This window comes from Canis lupus, chromosome 5, assembly GCF_048164855.1.
Source record: "Canis lupus baileyi chromosome 5, mCanLup2.hap1, whole genome shotgun sequence".
NCBI lineage: Eukaryota > Metazoa > Chordata > Mammalia > Carnivora > Canidae > Canis > Canis lupus.
Window position 1 is genome coordinate 2,344,625 of NC_132842.1, and position 15,172 is coordinate 2,359,796.

Here is a 15,172-nt window from a genome sequence, read left to right on the forward strand (position 1 = left end):
AGCTCATACTTTGTTTAATGGAGCTTCACAGAAATACAGCGAATTAAAATGACACTATTTCCTAACAGCTCACGGGATAAGCCTGCGAAGGTCAGTCACACTTGGAAACAACTCAGGTCAGCCCTTGGCAGTTGGTTAGAAAAGCGGGGATCCTTTCTTTCACAAAGGAGAATGAAGACCAAGGAAGTTCTTGAGTATGGGAGGCAGGACCACCTATACTCATACTGACTAGCAAAGCTCAAGGATGCACCTTTAAGGGTTTCTGCTTTTTCTAAAGACTCCATGATGCTGGGGTCAGTTCTACAGCAGGAATATATTAAAACCCAAGCTCAACTCACATCAGAGTATAATACCTGCACAAGACAGACACTCAAGCCCATTTGTATTTAAATGAATAACCTAAGTGAATATGATTGGATATAAATAGGATCAAATGATATAAACAGATCTTACACAATGCATATTACCAGGTTTGAAGCCTATTCTCACAAGGCAGCCAATCTCCCCGAAACTCTCTTTTAGGGGGACATTTCCCACATTTGCTATTGAAGCAGTTGCTAAAACAGTTGGCAGGCAGTCTGGTCCATCAGCTCTCAGTGCTAAATGAACCAGGGTGCAAGGAAGATGTTCACTACATTAAACAGCTGACTTCGTATGTATATATATATATATATATATATGGTTTGGTTGTTGCCACTAAGGATGGATGACACTAATAACTTGAGTGTGTAACTTTTCATAATAGCCAGGACAAAACTACACTTGATGTTTGAACACAAACAACTACAATAAAGTTGCCAAAAATCAAATTGGTCCCTGAGAGATTCAAGTATATGATAAATGTAAATGGAAAATAATCCAACTTTGTTTTACAGAACTTAAAAGCATTTAATATTCTGAAATGGATCCACAATTACACAAGTCAAAGACAGAGTTCAAGTTTGACCTCCACCTCCTAAAGAACTCTTAATACAGTAAAAAGTAGACATCAATTTAATTAGGTCAGCCTTTTTAGTGTCCACTAGCAATACCTTGTAAGTATCTAAAGCACCTTAAATGTAAGTGACAAAGCAATAAACAGAGTAAATTTTTCCAAAACATATGAGGATCTCAATGAAAATGGATGTGGAAAGCTGAATTAATTTAACGCTTTCTTGACTTTTTAAAGTCAAGATTTTGACTTTATTTTAAAATCAATTTCTGTATATTTCCCTTTATTTAAAATGCCTATTTATGGATATTTCCCTAAAGAGATATAATCAGAAACCAACTTCTCTAAGAAAGAAAAATTTCATTCTCTACCCACGATTACTTTCTTAGGCAGCTACATACAATCATTTTTGCTTCAAATCATTTGGCACCAAATTATGACAGATACATACTAATGTTTTAAAATTCACTCATCTTAGGGTAGCCTGGGTGGGATCCTGGAGTCCTGGGATCAAGTTCCACGTCGGGCTCCCTGCATGGAGCCTGCTTCTCCCTCTGCCTGTGTCTCTGCCTCTCTCTCTCTGTCTCTCGTGAATAAATAAATAAAATCTTTTTAAAATAAATAAAACAAAACAAAATAAAATTCACTCATCTGGGATGCTTAGTTGGTTAAGTGGCTGCCTCTGGCACAGGTCATGCATGATCTCAGTCATGATTAGAGTCCGGGTTCCCAGTTCAGTGGGAAGGGAAGACGGCCTCTTCTTCCTCTTCCTCTGTCCCTCCCCCCACTTGTGTGTTTGCATGCTTTCTCTAAGAAATAAATAAAATCTTTTTAAAAAATTCACTAATTCCAAAATTTTTTACAGGATATTTCATTCCTGTGAAATACTTTATTTGAAATAAAAGAAAGCCATTTTATTTGAAACTATTAAAATAAACCCTAATTTTTTCTTGGGTCTACTCTGAATTACAACTTGGCAAGAATCATTTGGAAACACACTGTCTTTTTATTAAAAGCTATTAAACAACAATGTTAGTTTCTTCAACAGTGGGAAGTATCACTATGCAAATGTCAAGTTTATTTTAATGGGTAAAACTTTTCCTAAGTATTAATATTTCTGTAGTGTAAGCTCAAGAAAGGGGGAGAGAGATTCTTTTTGATGTTTCAGCACTAAGGAAAGCACACAGCAAACAAAATCTGCCTTCACAGCAATATTAAAATAACACTAAAAACCTGGAGCAATGATGTTCCTTTCAACCATCAAAAAATGAATAATTTTCAAAGTATGTAATTTAAGTAGAAGTGTACCTCCTGCAGAGCTTTACTACTCCTGACCATTAAAGGTCCAGTGGCAAAGGCATCACCTGGGAACTTGTTTGAAATGGAGACTCTCAATCCCACCCTAGACCTGCTGAATCAGAATCTGTATTTTGATAAGACTACCAGTATATACACTGAAGTTCAAGAAGCACTGCTCTAGAAAAGTTTTGTTTTTTTTTTTTTAATGAACTTATAGAGAACTAATTGGTGACTGCCAAAGGCAGAGGTCAGGAGTAGGCAAATGGGTGGAAGGTGGTCAAAACTCCCAGTTAAAAAATAAGTCCTGGAGATGTAATATATAGCATGGTAAATATAGTTAATAATACTGTATTATTTGAAAGTTGCTAAAAAGATAGATCTTAAAAGTTCTCATCACAAGGAAAAAAATTATAACTATGTGTGATGAATGTTAACTAGACTTATTGTGGCAGTCATTTCACAAATACACAAATATCAAATCATGATGTTGTATACCTAAAAGGAATGATGTATGTCTACTATATCTCAATTTTTTTTTTTAATTTCCCATTTCTTAGGAAAGAAGGAAGAAATTCTGAAGTCGGCTTATAAGATCTGCCACACTCTTTCCTACCTTACCTTCCATGACCACCAACAATTACCCTCTGTACCTCTGGTCTGCAAACTAAAGCTCACTGTAACTTACAGATTCCAAGTTGCTCAGACTTGTCTCCTGACCTGAAATTTGTTACTCAAATAATGTGTAATCTTCAAGGACAAGTCCCACTTCCTCCATGAAGCCAAAGCTACAGAGCTGTGTCCCAAAAAATCCTGAGAGAATTCCTTTTCACCTTTACCTTTCATTTTACCTTCTTCTCTTCTACTGTTAGAGATCCATCAGGATAATGACTGTATTTTGAACCCTTTTAAACAAGCCCAATGAGGAATCAATAAATATACTGACAAGTAAGAAATGACTGGTTGAGCCTGCAAGACAAGGAATCTCTTCTAAATTGGTACCAAAATTCACCCAACTCAGTAAAGATTGGTAAATTCTTCCTTTTGTAGATGGGAGAAAAAAGGATCCCTCATTCAGATTTTTTTTTAATATCAAATGTTATACCAATAAGAGTAGTGTGTCCCTCACTAATTTTTAAAACGTAGGTCTTATAATATGCCAATTATTATGCTCTAGAAGTAACATTTCATTTTATTTTCTAAAATATCCTCTAAAATACCCTAGTGCTAGCATACCACTTATCTCTAAGCACTCAAAGTGTCTGGTATCTACTAAATGCTCAACAAACATCTACTGAACCAACAGATGGGAGTTTCTTGTTGTTTTTTTTTTTTTTCTTGTTTTCATTTATCATGCAGAGATACTCAAGTAAAAAAAAAAAAAAAAGCCTATAAAAAAAGAGTAGAAATGCAGCAAAGAATCTACCCTAAGCAGGACTCAGATCCTCCATTTCTTTTCCTCATCTCCCAAAAGTAAATTTCATTCAGTGATGAAGTTTTTCAATGTAAATTTAAATGAAAAATATGTCACTAAACAATGAATGACCACTATGCCTGCTGGCTAAAGTAACTCTTGCACTAAAATACACACATCACCCACAAACAAAAATGCAGAAAATGCACTACAAATGGCTCATACATACACTAGTTCCTCACTAAAGACAAAAAAAAAAAAAAAAAAAAACCCACAACCATTAAAAGTTTCTATATGGTTTTATCAAAGTCACATTTTCTCTATAACATTTTAAGTTTCTTGTAGTACAAATAAAAATATAAGTGGGAGGTCACTAATGTATGGAGTGAACATACCTCTTTTTTTTAGCTAAAATCCACCTATACTGTATAAATAAGCATTTGTACAAATTTCAACCTTCATTATGTGTGAACTTTGTATTTAATGAGGATTGGATCTCTTTGAGAGATGTGTACTATAGAAAAAGGGCAAAAATACTGTTTATTTCCTTAAAAGTATGAGCCATTAATTACATACTACACATCTTTTTTTAGGGACTTCTGGGTGGCTCAGCGGTTGAGCGTGTCTGCCTTTGGCTCAGGGTCTGATCCTGGAGTTCCAGGATTGAGTCCCACATCGGGCTCTCTGCAAGGAGCCTGCTTCTCCCTCTGCCTGTGTCTCTGCCTCTCTCATGAATAAATAAATTAAATATTTTTTAATCTTTTTTTACATGTTGATATCAACTATCAAAGTTAAGTCAATATCTCTGCATATGAAGTAAATAAAAATAATCTGAAGCCTTAAAATAAGGAGTAAGAGTCAAAAACATATGATGATTAAAAGATTTACTCTAAAATACTTAGTGGGGGGTGGGGGGAGTCTATTTCTACATGGTTCCAGTATTCTCAGTAGAACAAACAAGCTGCAATAAATACCTTTGCAAATACAGACACACTCACCAGATGGAATTTGAGCTTTTAAAATAGGACTTTAACATGTTAATTTAACCATCAAAATTACTTCTCATTCATACGAAGGCATCTAGAAAAGCTATAACCATTTACAAAGCAACTGAACTGCTGGCAGAACTCAGCGGCACATCAAAAGAGGCTCATACATTCCCTTGGATAAAGAATAAAGTCATTCCCAGCATCTCATTTTCATCCTACCATGGCCTTATCTAATTCTTTAATGTTCTCTTTACCTTGATGAAGATTTTAACTATAAACAACAAAAAAAAAACTATAAACAAAAAAATAGAAAATACATCTAATAACATCTAATAGAAAATACACATAATAGAAAATAACATCTAATAAAACCTTCCACCCCTCAACAAATAACATTTGGTATTACCTTAGCTATAGCATGTTTAACATTGTTCTAATTATAACATTTAATTTTGTACCTTTTTTCACTTAACCTAGCATAACCTTTTATCATTTTGTTCTATAGTTATTAAATCCATTTAATGGCTACATATTATTTCTTCCAAAAGATAAACTGTGGCTTACATATCATTTGCCTGCTACTGGACCTTTGAAGTCATTCCAATGTTTTCAAATTTTAAATACTGGCAAATACCTTCACTCATAATTTCACTTTCTAAGGGATAAAACAATATCCCAGAGGACAGTATTCCAGAGGACTGAAAGGGTATAAACAAGCTTGTGGATCTTGATAATCCTGCCAAACTGCTTTCCAAAAGAGATGTACACTTTTGCACACTAGCAGTGACCAAATGCAACAGGTCACTGTAATTTCACAGCATCACATGTATTAAGCATTTTTTTGTTTTGCCAATTGAAAAGAAAAAGAAATAATATTTTAATTTGTCAGTCTTTGAATACTAGGTTTATTCAATGTTTTCCCATGGCTTTTTATTGGTTAATTCCCTCCTTTGTGAAGTGCCCATTTGAGTCCTTGGCTAAGCATCCATTGGGCCCTTAACGTTCTTCTCATTAGTTTGATGGAGTAAAAGTGCCCCATAAGTGCCTTGCATTTTCAATTAGAAGCTTTCATATTAGAAGAAGAATAGAGACTTCATTTTATAACTGATCAGTTGGGTAAATGTTCAGAAGTAAACAACATGTCACTATTCCCAGGGACTCCCACTTCTGGGAAACAAAACGTGCTTTACTTTAAACCAGAGGCTCTTTATTTAACACAGCCCATATTTCTCAACCGCTGTTACTTTCGAATAGCAAACAAACTCAAATGACAAAAAAGGACTGTAACTATAAACAAATTGGTGAAAAATATCCATCTATTTAGAAATAGGTCGTGGATGATTCATATTTGAAAAACAAACCACACTTGGCTTAAGTTCTCATTATTAGAAAAGTATAATCCCCAAATACAGTTGATAATAAAGTACATTGCTACATCCTATAGATCTGGCCAAAGAATTCACAACAAACTACATGGAGTCATCTTTCATGAAAGGCCTGGCTTCTAAAATCAAGGCTAAAGCTGAGACAAAATTAACCTTGAAAATTATTTTAAAAGACCACACCAGTACAGCACATGTGATTTTCTGAGTACTGCATTCTCTCTACAAAGCCCTATGCTGCCAGTTTTTCCTGTAGTGTTGGAACAGATTGCTGTTTCTTTGATTGAAACCCAAAGAAATGGGTCTGGCTTATATTTAAAGGAATGTTGTGGGGGGGGGGGGGGAAGCTAATTATTTTTAAACAAACATTGATAGTTAAATTAGCATAAGTTAAATGCACACGATACAATGCCACTGTAAAGTGATAATGATGAAATCAAATGAATTTATAATTTAAAGATGAAACAAATGCAGCAATTGAAATCCTCAACCGAGTCAAGACCACACTGCTGTAATATAGCTAAAACATCCTTCTCAGAAATTACTTGAATTAAAACTCTCTGCACGTACATATCTGTCATTGTTTTTGCAACCTTGCTAAATGACATCCAGACCTTAGAAGACTGAACTCAAATCTGACAAAAATTTTTCATTTATAGATACAAATTCCAGCAACTCTTAAAATTTTACTTAGTTTTTTAAAAGTGAAAGAACAGTTCTATGAAATGGAAGTATCCAAGACAGGTTCTGCATGGACATTTAAGGCCTGTCAGTAATTATGCTTTGAAAATCACTGCTTTGAAGACAAAGGCCAACCAGAGAAAAGGAAATGCAATTTGAGGAAAAAGTGAAGGGATTTCTTTTTTAACTCCAAAATCCTTTTATTCTGGAGACTTGTACAACACAGAAAGAAGTAGCATAGTAGCCAGTAGTTCAAGGTTAATGTGGCAGAGAAACTGCTCCATATACAGCAGTTCTCTCACCTCCATGTGCCATTAGACCAAGACTGACTATTAAAAAAGAACAAATTTCTTCATAATAGAAATAGAGACCAAGACTGGACAGGGAAGTGGAAGGCAAGGCTGCCAATGCTCATAAGTTGTATTATAAAGGAAATGCTATATGTACTTGTGGGAGTATGAAATGTGGATACAAATAAGAGGAAGGCGTTTACTGTCCAAAGAAACCAAAGAAATATATATAACTTTATTTTTTAACCACAAATCTGTACAAAATCAAGATTTAAGGGGAAATTCAAGGTATCATTCTAAAATTTTAAAAGCATGTCATAAGAATTCTCAACTTGCCTCAGAAGAAGCAATAAGTTATCATCCTCAACTTCATTCTTTTTAATTAGTAATATTTTGCTTTTTCTAAGATTTTATTTATTTATTCATGAGAGACACACAGAAACAAGCAGAGACATAGGTAGAGGGAAAGCAGGCTCCCTGTAGGGAGCCCGATGTGGGACTGGATCCCAGGACCCCAGGATCATGCCCTGAGCCAAAGGCAAACACTCATCCACTGAAGCTACCCAGGTGCCCCAATAATACTTCACTCCTTAACAAAATATAGGTTCATTGGAGAAATTTTGGAAAAGTGTGAATGAAATCAAATTCATCCATATTTCTGACCAAAAAAGAACTAGGCAGTCAGGAAGTCTACAAACCTGGAAGAAAATGAGAACACAATTTTGAAACTAATAACAAGACAATGGAATGATAAACACAGCAGACACTGTCTCTAGACTCTACAGAATGAATTTTGAGAAGTCTAAAAAGTATTTATTACATTCCTAAAAGAGACTGCTGCTTTTGTGTCTAAGGAGACACTAAAATATGACAATATGAGAAACACCAGACAGCATCACCCAAGGCAATTAATGTAACTGGGTAGCTCAGTTTTTAAAACAACATATCTAAAACTTGAAGAGGCAGGCACACAGCCAAGGAGGAAACAAAAATGTGGTGGGAACCACAAAGAACTTTGTCAGTAAGATAAATCCCAGAATTAGTTGAAGTGCACCAGCAATTTTTTTTTATTATTAAGTAGAGAAAAGTAAGGTTCTAAAGCTGTATCTGGAGGAAGAAAGATATAAGCTGCAGGGTGGAGATGTAAGCTATTATTAACCAATCATATTTTCTCTTGTTTTTTTATAACAGAAGAACTTGAAAAGCTAGAAAAGGAGTAACAGTATGAACAGAAAATTAGTAGCCTCTCTGTCCCTTAAAAAAAAAAAAAAAAAAATTTCCAAGGCATTTTCAGTGATTTTGTGTCATTCCCCCACTTTAGAACCTTCAAAGACTCCTGCTGTAAAGCAATTACTAATTCTGCTTGACACTAAGACCCCCTTGCAAGCAGCTTCCCTGCACCACCCACCCCCTTCTCCTGGAGGACTCCTCCAAGGTCAATGTCTTATCATCAGCCTGGAAAAAGCTTAAGAAGGCCTTCACTGTGTCCCCATGACAATAGCATCCATGTGTCTCCTATCCCACTTTCCACCTTTGCTGTGATTGTTTCTCACTGGACTGAGGGTGGGGAGCATCTTCACTTCACTAGCACCAGGAACACAGTAGGAGATGTGCATTTGTTAATTCACTAATGACTGATACCCTGAGTCACGACCATGAGATCAGGTAAAAGGGCAGAAACTCAAGAGGAGCGGTATACCCTCTCCCAAGGAAGAGAACCCTACAGGGTAACCACCGCATGCTTCATGCATGGCTCTAAGATAGAGGTTGGTTCTCCAACATTCTCCAGACGTAAGCCGTGCCCAGACTTAAAAAAATAAAAAAATAAAACTGCCACTCAATGGTTGAGTAATCTAAGGTCCCACAGTTAAGTAATGGTTCCAAACCCCATGTCCATAAGCCTCCAAAACTTACTACTCCAGAAGCAGATTCCAGTGAACTCTGTAAGTATTAGCAAAGAGTGACGACTGTTCCCTACCTGGGATCATTAAGGCAAGTTCATGAAAATAGCCTCCTCTTTTGTATAATATGGTTGTCAAATGTCAAAAAGTGCTTTTCACAATTCTCCAAGTTACTATTACCATATCACGTGGTAACACTGAATGAATAGTAAATATCCTTGGGCATTCAAACAAGTCAAAATCATACTCACAAACAAAAACTAGCAACTTTACAACTTGGTCATTAAAGTAGCTTTTCATTATTGAATCCAGACCTGAAAGAGAAGTCATTAAACTCAAAGCCAGCATGTGTGGCTTTGGGCAATATATTTAAGTTTGTGGGGTCTCACGAGGTTCACCTGTAAAGGGGCAAGGAAGTGGGGAGGTGCCCAGGTAACCTCCAGGTCTGCTTCTAATCTGCTCTATTCTAAACCCCTTGGACCGAGGACAGACATAAGACAACAACAGCTGGTTCAAATCCACTCTTCTGGCAAGGAGTCAGCAATATCACTGTGCTACCTCAATCTCATCATGGGTCCCTAGCTTCAAGAACTGGTAATTATAAAGGAAGGAGAAGAGACTAGATCTGTGTTGCTAAGTGGCAAACAACATGAATTAGCAAGGGTATAAAGTATCAGACCAACAGAGCATTTTCCAGTAAAAACTGTTAATCTTTAGAACTGGCTCCTTTAAATGGTGCTGAGCATATCAGCATAGGCATTATCCCCCAGCAAAGGCATGGTGGAGAAAATGTCTATACTGTTCAGAAGGTCTACCTATTTGGAAGCAACCTGTTAGGTTCCTTACTACTCTAAATTCTACTCTATAAATTATAAGGGGAATTATATGGATGTTGCACCAATATAAATGACAAACTGTACTTGTAACAAAGAGTTTGTTCTTTTTTAAAAGACCTAATCTGATTTTCTTCTTGGCGTACCTTTTTTAAACAAATCCATCTCCCTTTCATCCAGCAAGTTTCTTCAAAGTGAGGCAGACCAGTATTTTTGCTCAGAGGACAGCCAAACAACTAATTGACAAAGTTGTCAGATTCTGACTTAGAAAAAGCTAGCATCCTACAGGATACACAGTATATGTAATCAATCAACATTAATATAAAGTTACAGTCACCAAGTAACATAAAGTAACTATGCAGAAATCATCAGTTTCTGAATTTGCTAGTAGAAACCCATTGCATCGACTACTTTTATGAAATGAGATGCAGACAGTGCAAGCAGAAGACACTCCTGTGCTATAAAATCTCAAGTATAACATAAAACTGAAAATACTACCCTAATGAGGTTCATACGTACAAAAATCCAACATTGGCTCTCTCAGCACTTTGAGGAAGATATTCCCATTTTAGAGAAATTTCTACACACAGGCAAAATTCTTCTACAGTTTTCTTGGATCCCTGTCTTCTTGGATCCCTTCTAGCTGATTCAGATCCTTAGAGATGAACAATGACATCAATGCCACTGAGTGACATGTGAAATCAATATTCCCCATCACATTCTCCTACTTTTCTCCATCATCCTCATTCCACAGAAGATGCCTTACACCTGTTGGTGACCACCCCCCCCCATGGAAACATAAGTTCATTTTAATTCTGTATCTTTCATATGAATTGTTTTAAAATTGCTGATACATATTTATAAAATATCCATTTTGCCCTTGATAAACCAATCACCAAATACTCATTTGGTTTTCTATTTCTTCCCCTGAGACCTTTTCAACAACAGAAGTGTGGGTATAATTTGTTAGGTGCTATGTGAGTATTCTCTGTAAGTCCAAGTGTTAGTTTATGATAGAATTCTTGAAGATTTAGTTCAATACTTGCTCAAACATTTTTGGAATGACATAGACTATAACATAATAATTTACATAATAAGGTGCGCAAGCACTTCCCTCACACTATTAATAAATTTTTATGGCAATTTTTTCCGGGGACAAACATCTAATTATTACAAGCCTATAATCAGATGTCATATGAGTACTATGCTAAAGGAACTATTTATTGGAGGTTATTGAGAATCACAAAACCAGGAAATCCTGCTCTGCTGTTAAAACTCTACTGGGATTCATTAATAAGATCATTGCTAAGTGGAAATTCAGTCTTCTTTGGTCTCATGCCTATTTTATGCCCAGGAACAACAGTACGCCCCCTTCTTTTCTCCTGCCGCAGTTTTTACAGAAGCCATTACTTTTTAAAATAAAAAGGGGGACAGCTACAGTTCAAAATTGCTATTATTTTTCTGTTATGTTTCTCTGGGTAAAACAAGACTCCTAACAAAGAACAATAATCAGCGCAGATGTGGGATACAATACACTGTAACAAGGAAATACTGAAAACTAACATTTACAATGTCACACATAAAAAGGAGCTGAAATTCAATGTTAAGGTTAAACTGCAAGATATTATTTCACACAGCTATTAGGAGGACATAAAAGCAACTCAAGATTTCCTCTATTTGAAGGGATGTGCTTCTGCTTATTTTGTATTTTTCTTGAACTTGGGGCAGATCACGCTTTCATCCCACACTTCTCAGTTCCAGCTCACCATCCAAATAAAGCTGTGCACCGTGGAGGGGCTCAGGGCACCCTTTCTCACCTAGCTGTGCAGGCCACACCGAGGCCACATGTGCACACATCAGGGAGTCTGGATGACACAAGCAGTGACTGGCCCTCACAGCTGCAGAGGCCTCACAGGAGGCAGTTGTGGTATTTGACTCACCTCTCTGACCAGGACCGCAGCCCTGGGATGAGCTGTGGTGCTTGGCCAGGGCAACTGGTATTTCCTGTCTGTTCTATAGTCACTTCCCATTCTTTTTATTGGTTTCTTATAGTTTCCACATTAGGAAAAAAAGAGCAGAATCGAGAGGACCGCCAGACTTCGGTTTCTTTCAGAGCTAACACTTGATTCAAAAGGGAAATTAACAAGAGAAAACTTGGAAAACCAAGAGTCTGACCACAGAGAAGGTTAGTATGATTTCATAATATAATGTTAAAACCAAGTTGGATCCAATTCTCTAAATATACCATGCCTTTTCCTAAACTTCAATTATTTGTTCCTGAATAAAAAGGGGCTTCTGGGAAGAAAAGTTGGGGGCAGGGAGAAGAACAGAAATTAACAATTGCACAATGCTCTGTACTATATACAGACCGTAAAAGATAGAAAATATCACCAGCACTCACAGTTGTACAGAGTAAAAAAGCCAACATGCGAACTTCTCTCTCATGAGAGAACACTGAGCTACACGAGATAATCCAGAACTAAACTATATGGACTGAGCAATCACAAGGTAACTGTAGAGATGTTTTTGAACTTTTTATAAAAACAAAACTGTATAATTAATGAAATTTTCTCTTCACAGTGCTTAAGCACTCTAAAAGGTGATGCCTAAATCTGGCACCTACTGAGAAATTATAACACAGTTGCTATAATTTTTAGATATTTTTAACTTGTAAAGAGATCAAAGTGAGGGAATACATCTTGACTCAACTATTATCACATAATTTTCCTTCAAATATCATCCCAGCTAGCTTCTGGATCCAACTGCGTCTAGCAGAAGAAGACATTAACAAATTATGGGGGCCTGACTTAAGGACAGTATGTAACCCAAACACATCTGATCAAGCAGTGTGAGAGGAGCATGTCCTTGTACTCATTACAGAGCGGAGAGGCTCTAGGGGAGCAGAGGCAGCAGCACTCAGCCTCCACCAGTGCTATGAACCGAGGGAGAAAGGGCCCCTGTGGAATCTTGAAAGAGGACCGCAACACCCTCAGGGGGAACCCCACAATTCTCAACATCAAAACATTTTAAGAGTTGAGCACTCCACTTCTGGCTAATCTGAAGACTTGTAATACTAAGAATTATTTTCCCTACCATAAAATGTTGTTACTCTCAACCAACAATTTACAAAGTTTAATCTCTTTCCCCCTATATACCAACTTTATTCCAACAAGGACATAAAGTGAGCATTTAAACCTTAGTTTAAAACATTTTTAAGAATACCCTGCTTGTCGGGATCCCTGGGTGGCGCAGCGGTTTGGCGCCTGCCTTTGGCCCAGGGCGCGATCCTGGAGACCCGGGATCGAATCCCACGTCGGGCTCCCGGTGCATGGAGCCTGCTTCTCCCTCTGCCTGTGTCTCTCTCTGCCTCTCTCTCTCTCTCCGTGTGACTATCATGAATAAATAAATTTAAAAAGAAAAAAATTAAAAAAAAAAAAAAAAAGAATATCCTGCTTGTCAATGCACTAAAAGTTAAGATTTGATTGAGCCAACCTGAAGGAACAACAGGTACAAAGTATTAATTCGGGAGTTTAACACACTGAATGATAGAACTCCCATATAGAAATTTTGCTTTCTAAATATTCTCTTCAAAGTACATTTATGTAAATTTGTGAATATTTCTGACTTTGATTTTATTTTTTTAATAATAAATTTATTTTTTATTGGTGTTCAATTTGCCAACATACAGAATAACACCCATGCTCATCCCGTCAAGTGCCCCCCTCAGTGCCCGCCACCCAGTCACCCCCACCCCCCGCCCTGACTTCGATTTTAATTTGGAATAATTGCCTCAGGGTGTGTGTGTGATTATTTAAGATTATAACAAATCCTATAACATACTTAAGATAAAAGCAAGAGATTACAGTTTTACACAGAAATATAACCACATTATAAAAATTTTAAAACAAGAGGGGTAACCCCCATATTCCATCACTCTAAAACAAACATTATTATTGGCTTAAAGTATGTTTCCAAATCATTTAATGCATTCCTTTCACTATTTGTAAGCATATGAACACACATCTTATAAGTGGTTTATGGAGCTGCGGGTTTTATAATCATCATTCTAATATTTAAAGTAAGTATTCTAAAAAGTTAATAATAGTCCTCTAAGTCATACAAAATAAACAGCAATATATAAAAATTAAAGAAAGAAAATTCTAGCCCCTTGTGAGATGGTAGGAGAAAAAGGACCCACATGTTTTAGGGTGTTCTACTCTACCTTATCTGGGTATCAACAAAAAGGCAGGTCTAAGAGGAGATAAGCTTTCTCCTGGTATTTTCAAATATACTTTCAAAAATATTTTCTTCCCTTTTCCTGTCTCTTCTGTATAACCTTGTGGAACTTCTGATAAGTACCTTAAACTTTCCCACACTATCAAGTGGGGACACAACTCTTCATGGGCATGAAGAAACTCTTACATGCATCACAGTGCTAACGTCACTAGTATTCATTCACCTCAATCTTTACCTCTGAATGTCCTCTTGGAAAAGCTGATACCAGAAATCTAGTCACCAACTAGATTTTCTCCTTCATCAGAACCACTGGGAAATAGTAACACTGGATAATGGAAATTCATTTCAGTCCACATAGTGAAGCTATGGGATGGAATGTTAGGTTTCATTTTTATTTACACAAATGAGAAATGATTTATCCTTTTAAAAATGAACAGTTCTTCAAATCTCAAATGACTTCAATCACCAAAAACTTGCACAAGTATCACATATTTATGCTTGAAACAAAATTCTAAATCCATAATTTCAACAGTTTTGTCCTTATTTCCTTAATTTTGTACTTTGAAATCCATACCCCTGTAGAAGCTTAGGATAACCCACATGATTCTTTCTGTGAACTATTCTTGTTCTGCTCAAAGCCCTGGCCTATAACCACCGATTAAAAGTGGCTAAGTGAAGGCACAGCATTCAATACTGGACTAGCCCAAATGAACAAACAATACCCCATTGGATGTGCAAATACAAATTTTCCAGCATATGGTACTTGTAAGGGAAATGGCAAGTCATCTGTTAATGTTATTTGTAAACACCACTGCCACCTGAGAAGACTGACCAACAATTTTATGAATGGCCAGAAAGTAACTATAGTCATAGGCATCTCATTACATCTGAGGATTAGAAAGGAATGGAGAGGCCTGCCAGTGTATGATGAGCAACAGTGTATGAAATCCACACACTGATCCAATTAATGTTTCTATTTAAATAACATGCTCTAAAGATCCACTTAAAATTTATCTATTTCTGATGCTTACTGCTTACTTTGGACACTTTTAAAACTTAAACATAAGTTTGAGGATTGTATATTTCTTTTCCAATATGTATATATAGCTGTGTTTTTAGAAGTCCAAAAATGTCATGCAGGTAACAAAGAAAAAGCAACTAATATGCATCATTATTTAACGTACATCAAAGACCAAAGACAGGTATACGTGGCTGCAAA

General features: G+C 36.4%; 1 protein-coding gene and 1 long non-coding RNA gene across 29 annotated transcripts in view; one reads left to right on the forward strand and one right to left on the reverse strand.

Moving 5' to 3' along the window:
- Positions 1-3,159, forward strand: part of LOC140633149 (uncharacterized) — a 61,862-nt gene extending 58,703 nt beyond the window's left edge. The window contains exon 3 of the long non-coding RNA XR_012030742.1: positions 2,788-3,159. This is a non-coding gene — a long non-coding RNA (uncharacterized lncRNA). The remainder of the gene's footprint in view (positions 1-2,787) is intronic.
- PARD3 (par-3 family cell polarity regulator) overlaps positions 1-15,172 on the reverse strand; it is a 649,441-nt gene that overhangs the window by 611,443 nt on the left and 22,826 nt on the right. The gene's annotated exons all lie outside the window — the stretch shown is intronic.